At 40.6% G+C, this 17,742-nt stretch overlaps 1 long non-coding RNA gene across 1 annotated transcript; it reads left to right on the forward strand.

The window, feature by feature from the left end:
• The first annotated feature begins 1,407 nt into the window (after positions 1 to 1,407).
• On the forward strand, positions 1,408 to 4,580 carry LOC137133634 (uncharacterized). Its single transcript, XR_010915267.1, has 2 exons — positions 1,408 to 1,514; positions 1,615 to 4,580. It is a non-coding gene; the product is annotated as an uncharacterized lncRNA (long non-coding RNA).
• Positions 4,581 to 17,742: the final 13,162 nt, after the last annotated feature.

Genomic DNA, 17,742 nt, shown 5'->3' on the forward strand with positions numbered 1-17,742 from the left:
ATCCATGACATAATGTTCCATAGTTTAGCTGTGATTGCTTCGTGATTTGGAGGAGGCTGTACTGCAGAGAAACAAGTCGACCCTCCAAACTGAGGTTTATTTTCTTTATTGGATTTTACATTTTGTCAGTGACAGCAGAGATTTTGTAGAAGATTTGGATTTAGATTTGGCTAGTTACTGACTTGCTGAGCCAGCAAGTCCAAACAGTGTTAAATTTGGTTTTGTGTCATTGTCTGCACTTCTGTATTATGATTAAGTGCTATTATGGTCTGTGATGTGAGTGTTGGCTCTGCTCACCCATGGAGTAGCCATAAGGGGAGCGGGACTGGGCCTAGCGCTGCACTAGCCCTGCAAGCCTTGGTCCAAACACATATTCTGCACTCAGCTGTAAATACCACCAACAGCTGGTGGCACACAAGTTAGTCGTGCTTAACAAATTACTGGCCTACATGCGGAGGGGCAGGGCCTCCCTGCCAACCAAGTGGTGATACAAGTACAGTCTGCAACAAGCGTGTTTATGGAGTTAAACAAAGAAGTCATTTTAACACATCTGTTCAACAAGGTGCTGTTGAGAAAAGTAAAAATCTATAGTGAGATAACCAGGCAGTGCTGTCCGGCTTGGTAGATAATCCACGGAGGCAATCAGTGTGTGAAGACACATTCAAACAACAAAAACAAACTTTTTGGAGACACAAACCTGTTTGATCGTGCCCGCGTCTGCTTCTACTCCTCACAGAGACAGAACTCTGTTTAGAGAGATAGGAATTATCAAAGTCACCTCTGAGCTCAGTTGCTCGTCTAGTGCTTGTGGTATCACACGTAATGACATTCAGTGTAGCCCAGATCACATTTATGATACCATATTTGATACAGCTGTACACCAGCGAAGAATAACACAACCTAAAAGAATAACCCCCCCTTTTTTCAGTTGAAACACAATCCATTTTCCAGTGTAAATCACTTGTCACTCTATTGCAAATGTAACTGCTCTGATCTGAAAGAGAGGGTGGAGAGAGAGAAAGAGAGAGAGTAAAGATTATCTTTTGGGCCATTTCACTGGCACCGTTGCGTGACAGAGACTGACAGCTCTTTCAGATGACTGACAGGTGTCCTTTGAAATGCCGGTGAAGCAGCTTCTGTTCAGACTGTTGAAATGCATATTTGGAGCTCTTATCATAAAGGCATGGATGGCCCAGATAGGTGCCGTTAACATTGCAAATGGCTCCAGAATTATTCATTGTCAGTGCTGCAGGAAAGATTGGGGGGGTGAAGTTTGATTATTCTGCTCACACAATGGCAGGGTGCTTAATGATTCCTCTCCACCTTGGCAGCGGCATGTGCCGACTTCAGGCGCTAGCGGCGGGTGACACAGGTCTGGCCAAGTGTTAGAGCAAGATCATACGTCCGGGTCCCATTTTAATTTCTAATACATTAATCTTTTCCTCACAGATCCTCCATGAATATTCCAGGGCTCCTTGTTTGTCGGGAAGGCTGTCTCGCTTTCATCTATTCAGGTGGTTTCATTCACTGTGAAAGCCAGCTAAATGGACCCGATCAGTCAATGACAACCAGGATACAATAGAGCCCAGTAACACGTCCCTTTTCTCCTTTCAGCCTTCTGATAGACAACCCTGACACCTGCTCCCTTGGGAGACCCTCCGCCAAGTCAGTGCACTGTTCCTTGAGAGACTTCCCTTACTTTATCAGCCTATAAAGGATTGTCACAGGTGACTATATCAGCTGAGGTATGGAGCTGCTCCCTCTGACCTGCCCCGGCACTGTGCGGTCGAGGCACCATGCGCAGCATCACAAGCGGATTAAGGTGGCTTAAACACTGTCATACAAGCAGACTCACTGCTTCACACTTTCTAAAAATGTTAAGCCTTTGTTCTCTTCCATTAATTAGCATTGTCTTAAGTTCATTAGACCACTGCTCATGTTGTTACTAATGAGGCAACGTAGACCACCTACATCAGCTGTAGCTTTGTAGAGCCTGACCTGACAATGGCTCCTGTGCTTTTCTGTCTGTGGTGTAATGACATACACGCAGAAGGGGATGCAGAAACACTGATACGGCCCCAAGTGAGACACTCTCGTTCTGTAATGCCTAAGTCTTAACATCATTGATTGATGATTAGATATTTAAAACACAAGTTAGCATTGATACAACGCTAAATGCACCCATGCAATGATGTGAATGGATGATGTTTTGATTTATAATTGAGGCGACTTTTCTGCTGCTGTTAATAGCTGATATTAATAGGGTGGATTTTTAGATTTTTAGTAGGTCCAAGAGTAGTTTAAAAGTTTATCTTCTTTTCTAAGGAATATTTCAGTATTTCAATCCAAGTGAGCCTTGCAGTCAAATCCCCATTTTCCACAGCTAAATGAGACTCACAAGGGGCCTGTATTCGAGAGCAGCACCACACAGTACTATAACTCAATGCAGAGAACACCTTAACAATGGAAACTTTAAATGTGCATTGGCATATATGGATATTAGAAGTGTCAAACCCAGTGATGTAGATTGGGTGCCATTCATAATTATGATATCTGATTTCAGTTCAAAAGGGACACTTTACAGAGAAAGTGGGGGTGGGGTGGGGGAGGCACCAATATTTTAATGGAGAGGAGACAGCCTTCTCCCTCAAGGAACATCTTCACTGACACTGGCTGCTGGAAAATTGGGATTTATACTTTCTGTTTTCTATTAATATGTAGATGAATACAGGTGCTCCTGTGTCGTAAAATTAGTTTAGCTCTTGCAAATTGCAGTTGCACATGTTGGGAAGAGAAAGATGATGCATGCATTCTTATAGGTAAGAGAAAACACAAGAAAATTAGGAAAAATATCTAGATTTAAAATGAACGTAATAATATGTAATTCTGTCCTCCCCAGCTCCTTCAGCCGAGACTTGTAGATGCCTATTGGTTCTGGTGGCGGGTTAACAGACTCATGCAAGGGACAAGCACATTAAATACCCTCTGAAATGCTTCCCTCTTCAAGTGTGAAGGCTTGGGAGGGGCTTCAAACCCCAAGGAAGTCATCCAGAATTCCCTGCTGTCTTCCTAATGGGCTTGTGGAGGGCATTGTTGCACAGAGGGCACTGGTGAATGAACCAGCAAGGTGAGTTGGGGCTGTACCACAGAAATACCCCAAGCTAACAGCAGTGATCGGATTATGGCTGCAAGTCATACAAGACAAGTCACCTTCTTCTCCACGAAGCTGTAAGCTATGCAGGGTCGTGACACTGTGCACACAGAGATCCTTGCTAAGTGTGATTTGAAATGAAATGGTCAGTTAACCAGATAAGCTCCCTTCAATTTATAATGGGTATATTGGCCATACATTACTGTTTCTAATGTAAAGGCAGTGTTGTAAACTTTAACATTGACAGGAAATGTGTATTTATTTTTATAACTCTAAAAAAAGCTAAACATTTTAGAAAATGTTCGTATTTGGTTACTTGGTGAAAGTGAAGGTAAAAGTAAAAGTGAAGACCAGATACCTCTATGCAGTCAGACAGTTAACTTAGAATAAATGGTAAATGGTAAATAGTCGCTTATATAGCGCTTTTATCCAAAGCGCTTTACAATGTAGCTTCCCATTCATCCATTCACACACACACTCACACACCGATGGCGTTGGCTGCCATGCAAGGTGCTCACCTGACCCACCGGGAGCAACTTGGGGTTCAGTGTCTTGCCCAAGGACACTTCGACTTGTAGCCAGGAGCGGGGATTGAACCACTGACCCTGTGGTCCATGGTCAACTGCCTTACCAACTGAGCTACAGCCGCGTAAACTGGAAATGGGATGAAAGCGAATTAGCACCACTTACACTTAAATAATGGAGCAGAGCACACATAACTCCTGTAACTGGAGGATTACAGTAATACAGAATTAAAATGTCCAGCTACTTTCTTGGCCAAGTAACTTTCTGTGTCCACTGGTTGTCTGGCTGGCAAAATCACAGATGCACTTTTTTTAAAATACAGATTAAATAAATGAGATGATATGTGTTAATTAATGAACTTTAGAGGTACTGTTGGCTAGAGCCAGACTCACTTCATGCAAAGAATAGTTAACTTGGTTCTGGCTACAGTTTTGGATTTACTGTACAGATTGATCTCCTCATCCAACTTTCTGTATCAATAACATAAAGAAAAAAATTGTATAGAAAAAGCGTAATGAGGTTGTGGCAACAATTAAAATTGGTTAATATTTAATTGCCTAATATTGAAAATCATTAGCTGTCCCTTGTGCTAAATCCAAAAGTAGTTCTGTGACCTAATCAATATCAGGTCCTCAGTATTATAAGACAAATGCATCACTGATTTATAACAAGACATGCAAGCTGCAGCATTTACCTGGCATTGGTCTAACTTTCTCTCCACAGCCAATAGAGAGGCTCTGGTATTGAGGCGAGACATTAATTCACTGTGTCAACCTGTCCCCCTGGAATATTTATGATGCTAAATACATTTAATTAGGCACTGGGAGCTCTGATGGGAGAGAAAATGCACTGTCAGTAAAAAAAAAAAAAAAAAAAAAAAAAAAAAAAAAAAAAAAAAAGGAAAGATTTTGTTACCTCTAATGCTGATAGGCTGGTAATGCTGCTTACTCATTCTCAATGACAGGGGAAGCAAACACACTGCAGAGGGTATTTGAATCACTCAAAATTATTTGTGGCATGTTCATTACAATATCATTAAAGCACCTAAAGAGGATACTACAGATGCTTATTGAGAGGACGACTGTTTTCCTGATAAGTATTTTGCATGCACAATTCCTATTAATTGCACTACATTAAAACTTTTGCCTAGAATATCATAGACACTGTTGCGTTATAAGGATAGAGCAGCAGGGTGTGTGTGTGTGTGAGACGATGATAATGGTTTCTTAGTTTTATTGTCTTTAAAACTCACTTTTTGTGGCTTATATTTATTTATGATGTGTTATCACATATGCAGGTCTTAATTTGAGAAATCATCACAAAACTTTTAATGTTAATAACAAAGGAATAACATATTTAGTACTGCTGTTCTTCAAATAACAAAAAAAGATGCATTGGTTGACGGTCTGGTGTAAAGTGAGACATCATGTCTGTCTGTGATAAAAACATGGCTACAGTAAATAATAGCCAGTTTCCATCTTGACATCTGTCATCCAAGTGGAAATGGATGGGGAAATGACCAGCTCTCTATCGGCCGAGCTCTGACTGTGTCACTTGGCTGAATGATGCAAATAGAAGATAATATCAGTGCTATACTGAATGGCATTACTCCAAATCTAATGTCATTAAAAGGGTGGGTATTAGCCTGGCTGTCTGGTGGTGGTGGTGTGGGCTGCTCCGGCTTGACTGACACACAGATTAAGTGCAGTGACAGGGAGCACAATGAAGTCATCAGAGAATGTGACATGTCAGTTAGGGGGGATGAAGGGATGAATTGTCACTCTCTGTCAGAGCCCATCCTCTTCCTTATCCATGATGTCCCATACACCACCGTGGGAAAACAGGACAGCACAGGCGCTTCAGACAAATATTTATTCAGGTAGAGGACAAGTATACCCACTCAAGCTTTCCTGTTCACTACATGTTTGTAAATTTACTCTCAGAAGAAGAGTAGATGATGCACGAACTTCTGTCGATTTTGTTTTTGCAAGCCACCACATATACAGTAATTATAATACTGGCTAAATACCAAACATAATATTTGCAATAAAACAACAGTGAACATATTCTTCAGTTTGATTCTGACTTTTGTTGTGTCTCAGGTTCTGGCTACGTTATTTTAAAGCTGTATTTATAAAGGATTTAGCAGGATTTATTTTTAGCAGAATGTAATTAGGAATTATTTATTAAAAACAAGCATATAGAACACATATTTGTTGCATTTTCAGCCAAAAGATAATACCTTTTTTTCTCTGTAACAAAAGAATGAATCCATGAAGTACCTTTGTGTCAAGCTACCCGAGGACCTCAGTTTGGAGATGAAGTATCCCTGGGATTTTAGAGTATACTGTTTGGCCAAAAGATGGCAATGTTGCAGTGCTGAATTCCAAATGAGTTTTCTACTGGTAGGCCCCCATCGCAGTCTGGCCACTGCCTTCCCCTGCAGCACTCTTCTTTCCAAACTTGCCTAGAAATTTGTCATCCTCACAGGGTACAATGGCACTGAAGTGTGAGAACAACATTAGAGTCAACCGCTAAAGTTCTACCACAAAAGTTGATTGCATAGAGAATGAATGAAAAGACAAAGTTTTGTGTGATAGGTTTAGGGAATTGGGCATTGAATGCATGTTTCTTATGTCATACAGTATGTTCTGCTCAGTATCCAAGTACTGCTATATCTCTCTTTATGGTTTTCCAGCACATGCAGTATTAGAATTATTATGCTCACCATTATTTTTGCTTTTTTCCCTTGCAAATTGCAAGTGTGTTCTATCACACAGAGCAATTTCTGTAATTGTGAATAAAGCAAATACTTTGTCCTTTACAAACCCAGCTTTTAAATAAATTTACCATCACCTCCTGTATCATGTCCATACATTATGAAATAAAGTTTAGCTAGGTTAAGTGCAATTTGCGCTCAGATGATTTTCTTTCGAGTGTTTCTGAGTAGTTAGAGACAGTGGGAAAGCATTTCAGTGCATTTGGTGCAGCCAAATAGACACTCAGCAGGGCAGCAATTGGACAGCTATTATAGCACTAAAATACTTGAAATGTGCCTCTCTCTAAATGGATTATGAAGTTATGTTCTATATAGAAAGGGTTAACAGAATAGATCTGCTGAATATAAATTGTCAGTTTGCCACTCGCGACAAAATTACATCTTTGCTAGATGCTTGCAGTGGAAGACTTAGAAAGAAAGGACACAATTGAGACAACACTACCTTTTCGATAATTAAAGACTGAAACTTGTAAAAAAAAAAAAAATGACATCACTTCAACGTACACCTTGTTGCAGACTTGTGAGTGACACTTGTTTGCTCTGTTGTTTTGAAGATAACAAGAATAGAACTTTCTCCCATGGTCACTGTGCTGGTCTTTATTATTGGCTTATTGCCTTTAAGCTGTCACCACTCAGGGCACTTCTTCTCTCAGGGGAATTTCTACTGGGACTCGAGAGCTCGGCTCTCCAGGACTACTCTGTTGCTGCTACTGTGTCATGTTGCATGCAATCTACACTACTCTCATGTTTCTTACTTTGCACTGCTTAATATACATAAAATAAGTGATTAAAGTTGGAATTCCTAATATTTATAAATTTACAAAATAAGCTATTTAAGCTTCTGTAGGTGTATTTAACATTTCTACAGTTTTATAATGTTTTCTGTTATTATACAAGTCCACGTTTTCAAACTGCCTTTTCCAACATGCTGTGGATGTTTCACTGCATAAGGTCGATACAAATGAAAAACACGAGCTGAACACCAGTCCAGCCTCTTTCAGGTAGCCTCTTTGCCTTAGGCAACTGTTTTTTTTATTGGCTATTGCATTAAGGAAAAGGTGTAGATGCTCAAATAAAAACAGAGAAAAACGTAATTATTTGTAATTGGTAAGGGGGGGTAGGGATAAAAAAATCCTTCATAACATGGGTGTTAATCAGTTGAGAAACTATTAACTTAATATGCTGTTATTTAGAATAACATATTTTTTCAGCTTTTGTTGTGGAAGTGTGACAAATGGTGAGGCACAATGGGAAATAGTTGATTTGAAGTGTATAGAAATCCCAAGATTTAGCAAGAGGGTGTGATTTTCTGCTCCCGAGCCTAATCCCACCATTCCTCCACCTCTTCCTCTCTTATGCCAGTCACATTTTCTAATTAGCTTTCCCTGTGGAGGAAGAAGATGGATTATATTTTAATATCTGGGGCCTAAAATTAGTTTATATTTTAGCAAGTTAGCACTTCTTAGAAGTTGATTTACTCTTGAAGCTGTTAAACCCATGAGCTTGCAATTAATCATTCTCTTTGGTCTTGTTCTCAAGGAAAAAGAGGCTGCAGTGTCATAGACTGGATCACAATAGGTAAACACCTAATTTACACTATTTAGAAATCACCTCTCTAGTATTGTGCAACACATGACACTCGCTCACTGAATTGTTCTGTCCTGCTCCAGTTATTAATTACAGTACACTTTTAACAAAGCGACATTGTCTATGACTAATCATCGACAGGGAATGATTAAAGATGTTCCTCGCTTTTTTGAATCACTTGCTTCCCTTTCATCTGCGTTCATTCATGAGCTACATGCCATTGCTTTATTTTCCCTCTTGGTCAAGACTTCCGTTTGCTGTTATCTGATTACCAGCGTCCTCAGAGGCTCTCACAGGCCAATCCATCAAGACTAAGGGGTTGAGGGAGAGCCTCGACAAGGCTGCTGCAGTGATGTAAAGCGGCGAAGGATTCACGGTCATAGTGACGACTTGCATGTAATATGACAATTTGCAGTGCTTTCTCACATAACTTCTTTTTAATCGTGTCAGTGATAATTGTGTCAAATCACTTGGTTTTTTGCAAAACATTCACATTTGAAAAAAGTATTTATTACTTATCTATTATGAAATATTAAATATACTTACCCATATATTAAAACACATATCTTTCTTTAAAAGCTGTTATAAAGTAGAACCGACCGAGGACTACAGAAAAGTTGCTGAAAAAATAGGCAGCAAGGATTGAGTGAAAATGTGCTTGACATGAGCAGTTGTTTGGATGCTGTTCTTCACCACGCAGCCCTCCCTCACAGCCACACAGTGTGAGGAGAGCAGCTCCTAAGCCTGGATCTGGCATGGCTTTGGAGTACTGTTTGGTGACTGGAGGTAGAGCGGTGTCAGGAGGATCATCAGTGGCTCTCTCCCAGGGAGATGAGCAGCGTAGGCCAATTTCATATGCGGGGCTCGGCCTCTGGGTCTGAGTGGAGGTGGGCTGGGTCCACCCAGTATCCTGGCTTCATTAATCATCCCGCCAAGGCTTACTGGCAAACCCCTCTCCGCCCTCTCCTAGACAACCCCTTGGATTACACATAGCCAGCGAAATGTCAGCCCAAATCTGAGTCTTGATGCAGATAATCATTTCAATAATATTTCTCCATTTGTGCCCCTGATGCCAAGGGAATAAAGCTTTTCCACTGTCAGGTAGCATAAGACTACAGTTGGAAGGAATACTTGACTCTGAGCCAGATGGCTTAGCCATGCTTGCAGCATATGTTCAACAAGCAGTCCTGTGCCAAGTACGCATTAGGTTTTTATTAATTTGAAGAGGGGAGGAATGCATGCGTATATATTTACCCGATCTCACCACTCCTTTGCACCCCTGAACCCCAGAGTTACTTATAGAAAAGTTAACTAGACGCTACTGTTTCTGCAGAAAGAAAAATCATCAAAAAAGATGGTTTTAAATGATTTTAAATAGTAAAAACATGGAAAACATTTTCTTCTTCTTCATTCTACACCAAAATATGCTTTATTTCATTATTGTGTTGAAGATAATTATGTTATAATTAATTTTCTCTTTCCTCTGGTCTCTCTAAAAATGACAATGAGCTTGTAATTGAAGGCAGTTTTAATGTATATTTATGGCTCTGATATCTGCCATAGCAGCATTAGTTGTAACAAAGCAAATTACTATGTAGACACATAAATATATTTGGGTCCAAGACAAAAGAAACAGTACTGCATGGGAGGGCAAATTTATTCCTTACCACTAAGTTGAACTTCCCTTTAACAGCCCTGTGCTCTGCAATCCTGGGAGTTCTTCTCTGTGACTTATGGTAGTGCAGGGGGAGGGGGGGACGGTGCGCTGAAAATGTCAATAGAAATAGTAAGTGTGAGAGGGAAGGCTTGCCTAATTAGTGCCCATTTAGATTTTATGACGGCTCTGAGATCTGCTCTTCCTGACAGAGAGCACTATAGTTGCATATTGTCCTAGCCTGAGGGAACCATAGGAAAATCCAGATTTATTGTACCTATCATACCAGCATATTTCATTTGCCATTATGAGATGCCATCTTGCAATGATGCCAGATTATTTATTACAGATTAAATTGTGGGACCTGGGTGGTTGAGGAACATTTCAAAGTACCATTCCTCTTATTAACTTCTTCATTATCTGCCCCACTGTGATCTAAAAGCTCCCTCTTTCTACCTGCGTTAACAAATACATTACTGATTGGACAACGCCTAACTGTTTTTCTAGTCTCTGCATTTGTTTCCTAACATTAGTGCTGGTACGCACCACAACTCATCTGTTTCCTCTACTTAGTGCAGACTGTGATTTCATTAAGCCTAATTACACAGAAGAGTTTGGTTTCTCTTGTTCAGGCAGTTTTTGTTCTTAATTTCATTGCTCAAACCAGCAGCTATAGAGGCAGCACTCAGTTTTCTTCCAGAGAATCCTTTCTTGGGGGTAAATCCCGTTAAAATTTTAGTATTTTGGGTCTTATTTCCGTTAAATAATTGTCATGCCTGTGATTTTGTAACCACGTAGAGTTTTGCATTAAGGCAGAATTATTAAAAAACTCTTTAAGCTGTGCTAGGTTGCTCTAAACATTACATTAAATCCTCCAGAAAGGTACAGTAAAGTGAAGGAGGATGAGAGTGTTGCGCTCTCATCTCATTCATTCCTGTCTCGCTCTGCAGTTTCCAGATGCTTGAATGGTTTTTATATATTTTGTGTATTACTTAGTGTTTATTTACTATGTCCCTTAAACCCCAGGATGTTGGCATTTATCCTATTTACACATCAATATTACATCTCCATGAAGGCCTTGAAAGTTGCATTTAAGTCATTGTGCAGGGTGATATTAAAATGTACTCCATACTGTGAGGGGAGCTCGTCAGGGAACAGCTGGGCCCTGGACTCCCATTACCCAGCATAAAAGTGTCAGCCACTTTAATTACATTCATGCCTTCCCCAGTCCCTTTTACTGTTGCCGCAATCAGATTTCATGCTAAGATCTCATGCCTCTGTCCCAACCATTTGGACATTGTTGGTGGAGAGATGAGAATCTATGAGAATGTATTTATTTATTTATTGTTTCTATCTGAACTTATGATATATGACTTGGAGCAGTGTTTAGACATAAGATATTGTGTGTGTTTCTAGCTGGTCACGGATCTTCAGTCACAGGCTGAGTGCTTTGTCTGCTGTTTGGTCCCTCAATGTGAATTTAAGTATCTTCTCCTGGAATTGTTGATGAAGTTGGCATACCCAGCCACTAAATATCAGTGCACCCCACTGGGAGTGGAAGAATTGGCTGTACACAGGACACCCTCACAGAGACGTGTGACGGCAAAGGGTGGGGGTGGTGGGTCAAGTTCCACTGGTCAGACTGTTAGTGAGCACGGAAGAGGCAGTGTCACTTACTGTTTCACGGGGAAGCTTCCTGACCTTCTAGGAGTGAAGGCGAGATCCTCTCTTGTTTATACTCATCCATGGATCAGTGCGTGGAATATGTCTACATCCTCTCAGCCAATTTCACACAGAGGAGGCGCAGTGTGGGCGGCCGACACAAGCCGTTTCCCCTGGACGATGAGGCCCATCCCTCACGCACGTCCTCTGTCTGTGACTGGAGGTGTGGAGAGACAGAAACAGACAGAGGTACTCAACTGCTCCACTGGGCCACAGAACTGTCCCTTCCCTGGGGACACTTATGGTAGAACCAGCCTTTGCATCTGGGTTCTTATTTAAGAGACAATGTACTGTCACAGGCAAAAATAGGTGACATAATTAAGAGATATATTGGGATAATAAGAATTGTTATTGTTTTTATATTCCATGTCCTACAAGTAGAGTGCATTTAAAAGTTTTGTTTGAAAGCGACTTGTCCTTGTGGAGTTGTCACCCACTGAAAAGTGAAATGATGAAAAACCTCTCACAGAGGCTCCACTGTTCTTCTAAACCTAATTTATTGGCTGAAGAAGTGGACACACAGCACTCAGGTGAATAATCAGAGAAGCCATTAATTACCTCTATTGATTTGAGTGGGGCGTGCACATTTGCTATAAAAACAATTTATGACGTATATGAAAGTCACGACTTTCTTTAAAACGAAGATGCGCTCGTGCACCAGCCACTAAAAAATAAACACAAAACAATCCTTCTAACTCGTAATTAGAAAATAAAGGATTTACACTGTTGAGGCTCAGTCCAATTTTGCATTAACAATCAAAAGGTAATCAAACCTCAGCCAGTGATCCCACTTCACAACCACACACTGCTCTTGGATGAAGCCTCTTCACTTCATGCCCAATTGATCTAATTACATAAAGGGAATTGTCTCTCTCTCTCTCTCTCTCTCTCTCTCTCTCTCTCTCTCTCTCTCTCTCTCTCTCTCTCTCTCTCTCTCTCTGATATACTGGTTCCTGTTAGATCTGGCTGTTCAGTTAATTAAGTCTTCATTCTTTATCACAGTGGTGGACTTGTAAAGACCATCCAATATTCTGTCTTTCCAGAGTCCTCCTTCAGCACGTTGTCTTGTTTTTCTGTACAGCCTGAGGTTTGTGCTTCTCCAACCACTGTCCTTAGTTCCCCTACGTTGCTTGTCTTGTAATCAGCGACCCCTGTTACTCAATTATGGGGTTTGAATTTGGGCTCTTTGGTGACCTTCTCACAGTGATCCTACTACTGACCCTTCAATAAGAGTACAGCCTTCCCACCACTGCTTTGTGTGTTGCATCACATTTTTTTTTCATTTGTGGGATCTTTATGAACAGGGAAATGAAAGGAAGCAGGTCACTTGTGTTGTGTTCTCACATCTACCCACTTCAGAGGCTCTGAACAGGGCTTGGTGTTTGCTTTGATTCTATGTAGGGTACACCTTAAGTTCAAAGGTTGGAGGGCAGGAAGCATCACTCTCTTGTAGGTAATCATATCCAGCTTTGTGCTCCCTGTACCCTGACATTGAGGGTGGCAGCTTAAAGGCTGTCTGGTGCCTTGTTCCACCGGACCACACTTTTGATATACGCAGCAGCAGCAGCAGCAGCAAACCTCCTTCTCTTGTCTGTGTGATCCTGTGTTATTCAGCACAGTCCTTTGTTGATGTACAACTCTTCTCTGTAGTAGACCAGTTTTTTATGTACCACGCCTCATTTCTAGCACTCCACGGTTTAAAGATGACATATTAGCCAGCTCCCGGGTGGTTAAAGGTGATGCAAAGATTACAGCTATTTACTGAATTATCTGTCTGAGACTACCCTAATATCTCTGCATATATTACCTTGAGCTTGAGTTTAAAGAGCGATTGCTCAGAACAAGGAAGTTAAAGAGGCAATTACATAATGAAATGGGCCATCAATTCTGTTCGTGGCCTTTTTCTCTTTGAACAGAGATGGCCCAGATATCCCCGGTTTAGCTGACCCAGTAGAAGTACAACTGTTTGTATTAAACTTGCCTTCATCGGGGGAATAAGAAGCTGCATGGGTCTGTCTGGCTTTCTATCTCCTTTCTGTAATTCAGTTATTAATTACCTTGCCTCTCAGAGCAGCAGTGGCCATTGTATTTACAGTGTTTCCATGGTGACCCAAGCCCATTTATAAGGTTTGTGTCAGTATTAAGACAAGACCTGTATTCAAATGGCCTCCGTCTAAATATAGCAGTGTCTCATAATGTGAGGGTTATTGTAGTGAAATTAACACTGCTCTATTGCAGGCTGGATTATATTGCAGACTGGTAATATTCAGCAGTCCTGCCGCTAGCAGTAGAAATGTAGAATTTTAGGTTATATTTCACTGTTTGTATTCAGATATTATTGATGTCAAATATTTATACTCAGGCTTATATTGTACTCTGTGAGGAATGAATTATATGTAAGAACATATGAGATATTGCATACGAGCATGTTATTTTAGACAATTAAACAATAATATAATTATTTTAGACCTAATGTGTAAAATAGTTCTATGGTATTTACAAATTCATCCCGCGTACATTACGAGTAACTAACCAACCAACCACCTTGGGAATTATCTAATGTTTACTAGTTCATTGCTAGTTAACTTAATAAATATTTCAAAAGTCAAAGATTCACTTATAAACTACACTATAACCATTGTACAAAAACGAAAACAAAAATAAAATATAGTAGTTACCAAATATTTAATATGTAGTTTTATGCAGTATGCAATTTCATGCAGTGTCTGCAAAATCGAATAATTATCAAATAAGTGCCCCCCCCCCCCCCCCCCCTTTTATTTAAATTATAAATAAAGTAATTATAGTATGACCTGTGTTATGGATGTCTTTATGATAATTTATTTTTTTATCAAGCATTCATAATAACATATTAAATGTTGGTACTATAACTTTCTGTTCATGTTAACTTCAGTTTTGTGTGGATCAGTAGATACCTACAGCAAGTGTTCCTACTGCAGTCCCAGTTTCTGCTCAGTTCTGCTCAGTATTATGGCTTTAGTTTGCCCTTCCAGTGTGGTGAGTCAAAGAGTAAGATAGTCGGCGGCTCTTATTCAGGCCCAAACAGGACCCACACCTTCTGTCACAGCCTCCAGCGCTGGGCCCAACGGCAACCTGCTGCCAGGCCTATGTGTGCTGCCAGTTGTAGTTTTTAATTGGCCATCTGGGGAAAGCTGGATCTAGTGGCTGGATATTAATCAGTAAATTAACCCAGCCATAATACAGCTCCCTCCCAGTGGAAGCCCAGCAGCTGTGGGCAGAGAAAGAGAGAGCGAGAGCGCAAAAGAGAGATGAACCATAGGCTGGAGAGGGGAGGCTCCCGAATGGGCTGGCCCGTGATTGAACATTTCCTCCATGTCCCCTGCCATATTCCCCTGTCTGCAGCGTTGCTGACCCCCAATTTGTCTGACAATCACATGGAGGATTATCTCCTGCATGTCGGTGCAGATGTCACAGGTACTTCCTCTCACTAAGGAAAAAGCTGCAAATTCAGAGTTAAAGCTTGCTTTTCTGGCCCAAACCGACAGCTGTATTGAAAGCTGGAGTGATTGGAAAGAGAGTGCTCCACAAAGTTCAGGGGGAGGTGACTTGTGCAAGGTCTTTCTGTGTGGAGAACTGTTGTATGTGCGCTTGCTTGAATGCATGTGTGTCTATCATTAGTGTTTTTGACTGACTGGGATCATTGGTGGTCCCTCGAGTTAACCAATTAAAAGGGTAATGAATATACAACAGCTAATTATTATAAGTAAGCTAAATTATTATAATAGCCTGTGCTTGGAATTTCAGCACTGAGTTAGGATACACTGAGAATAGTAAGTTATGGTTTTCACTTACTGTAGGATTAAAAAATAATTGTGTGTATAAAAGAACATAACAAATAAGGTTTTGTACGTCTTGTGGTGCTGTTTGAGGGCAAATGTGGATCAAATGTCCTATCATGATGTATTTCATTTTATTACTTAATTTGTTTTCCCTTCATTGTATGTATGTGTTATGGCATGTTTTCTAGAAATTAAATTCAGACACCAGATGCAAACAAATAAAAAAAATTAGTCACACTTATGAAAACCTTTGAATCCAACATGATTGTCAGAAACAGCACCCTGTTTATATTGTCTCACCCTATTAAAGTTTCTGATCGGGCTTTCGATAACCCTTGGAAAGCCAGTTTGAAGGCTTTTTCCAACACAACTCATCATGTTTATCAAAAATAAATTACGGAATGCTGTAAATGATATGTTTAAAAAAATCAGCTCTTAGTGTGAAGGACCATTCACATTTTTTGTCTGTGGGGACATGCTGTGTTAGGACCTCCAACTTGTAACATTTTAAACCTGTTCACGTGGTTGGACAGCCTCGGCATTCAACAAAAAAAAAAAAAGACCAAAAAACAAACAAAACACAGCAGAGCCGCAGATGTCATAATACATCCTAGGAAAGCAATGTCAACCACTGACCCACTCTACCTCTTATATATTCATGCATGGAAAACACAAAGACGCAAACCTGTGTGGCAAACGCTATCTGATCCTTCAGAGGGCTTTTATGGTGTGATGTCATCACGCCCCATTGTCATAAATGAACCCCCTCACTCAGCATGCCTGTCAATAAATTTTCTAGGGGCCTCAGTCATATGTCCCTGCTCTACTGTGCTCTAGATGGACATGAAATAATTGCCATGCAAAGAGTTGCACGTTTCCCTTTCTAATTTTAAGGGTCAACAGCATTTTAATGCCATTTTAAACACACACACAGTGTTTTTTATGATGCATGTACAAGCGGCTTTTGATAGCTTAACCAGCCAAGCATGGTTAAAGAGAGAAGCCATTGCAGCTGCTTCCAGAACCCACTTAATTTAGTCCCCTGACCCTGGTTCACCTGAGTCTGCATGGAAATCATAATGCAATTCAAGTGTGAAGAAAAATGATATACTGTGTATTTACCCTAAATATTTATGCAGGGCCTGCTAACAGTCATGCTTACTGCTAATAAAGAGAAAGTGATGCTTTGTAACATCAGCAGGGCTGGGTTTGCCGCTACGTTGCCCTAGGCCATTGTTTCCTCCATTATCATTTTCATTGGATTCTGTACAGGGCAGCGTTTCCTGTGTTTACAATGCCTGCCTCATATACTGTAGGCCTTAGCTGTTTTACACAGCTGTTTGGATATTGAGAGATTTCTTGTAGAAATTTTGACTTTATTGTTAATAGAAAGTCCCCCGTGTTGTATTATTTGTCTTTTTTTATTATGAGCCATGCATTCTGTTGCACATTTACAGACAGCCTATAGAAAATATCTGCTATCCACACAGGAAAGATGCAGTAATACCACAAATGTTGCCTTACTGATTTGCAATAAGTCAATGTGATCTTTAGAAGTTTTTTTTTCTCTTATCTTATTATTCTGTCAGGTCAAGGTTGTACTGTAGTTCACTCAAAATGACAGCTGCTGCAGGGATCCAACAATGTGTCTATTGCTCAACATCCCTACCGCTATCTGCTGACCTCATGCTACTTAAAGGAGGAAAAGCCAAGTTTGAAAACACAATAGGATGAAAGAGGAAATTCTCTATACAGTAACATCTCTGAATTGGATTGTTATTCTGCAGTTGACTTCCTTAAGAAGTGTGTCAATAGCTATTAGCTCCCTAACAAGGGGATCAGGTGAGCCCTGTAGCAGTGAAGCGAGGCTCCCTGAGGCACAATCATGTTCTATATTTCCAGAGGGGAGGTCTGTACTTTACTCTGGGTAGCAATCTTCCAGAGGCCTATTAGACTACTGTAGCTGTATAAAGAGTCAAGCAGAGAGGGTGTCTCATCAGTGCTGATAACAGGGTATCTGGTCAAGTCATTAGCTCTCCTCTTATTGAATTCCTCCAGCCAAATAGACCAAATGAAGCTAAATAAAGCTATAGATGGTGAGGAGCCTACAGCCCATTAATACACTGCCACCTCGCTCTCCTCCTCCTCCCCTTTCCCCAGTGCGACAGACAAGCACTAGATTTCTCCTTTTCTCTTTCTCCTATTCTCACTTTTGCTCTCTCACCTTCCCTCTTTTCTATTCCTCTATCTATTTCTTCTTTTCTACTCTATCGTGCCATCTTTTTTTCTATGTCCTTCTCAGCTCATCTCTCTCGTTTCCCTCTATCGTCTCCTGCTTCCTTTGCTCCTCTAACCTCCCTCACTTCCTTGTCTGGGGGGCCCTAATGGCGAGCATGTACAGCAGCTCTGACACAGTCACATCTGCTGGCAGAGCGGGTCTCTCCCTCACCACACAGCCTGCTAATGAGATCTTCCCCCATTTAATTAATACCATAAGAATTTT

The sequence above is a fragment of the Channa argus genome, chromosome 9 (genome assembly GCF_033026475.1).
Source record: "Channa argus isolate prfri chromosome 9, Channa argus male v1.0, whole genome shotgun sequence".
NCBI lineage: Eukaryota > Metazoa > Chordata > Actinopteri > Anabantiformes > Channidae > Channa > Channa argus.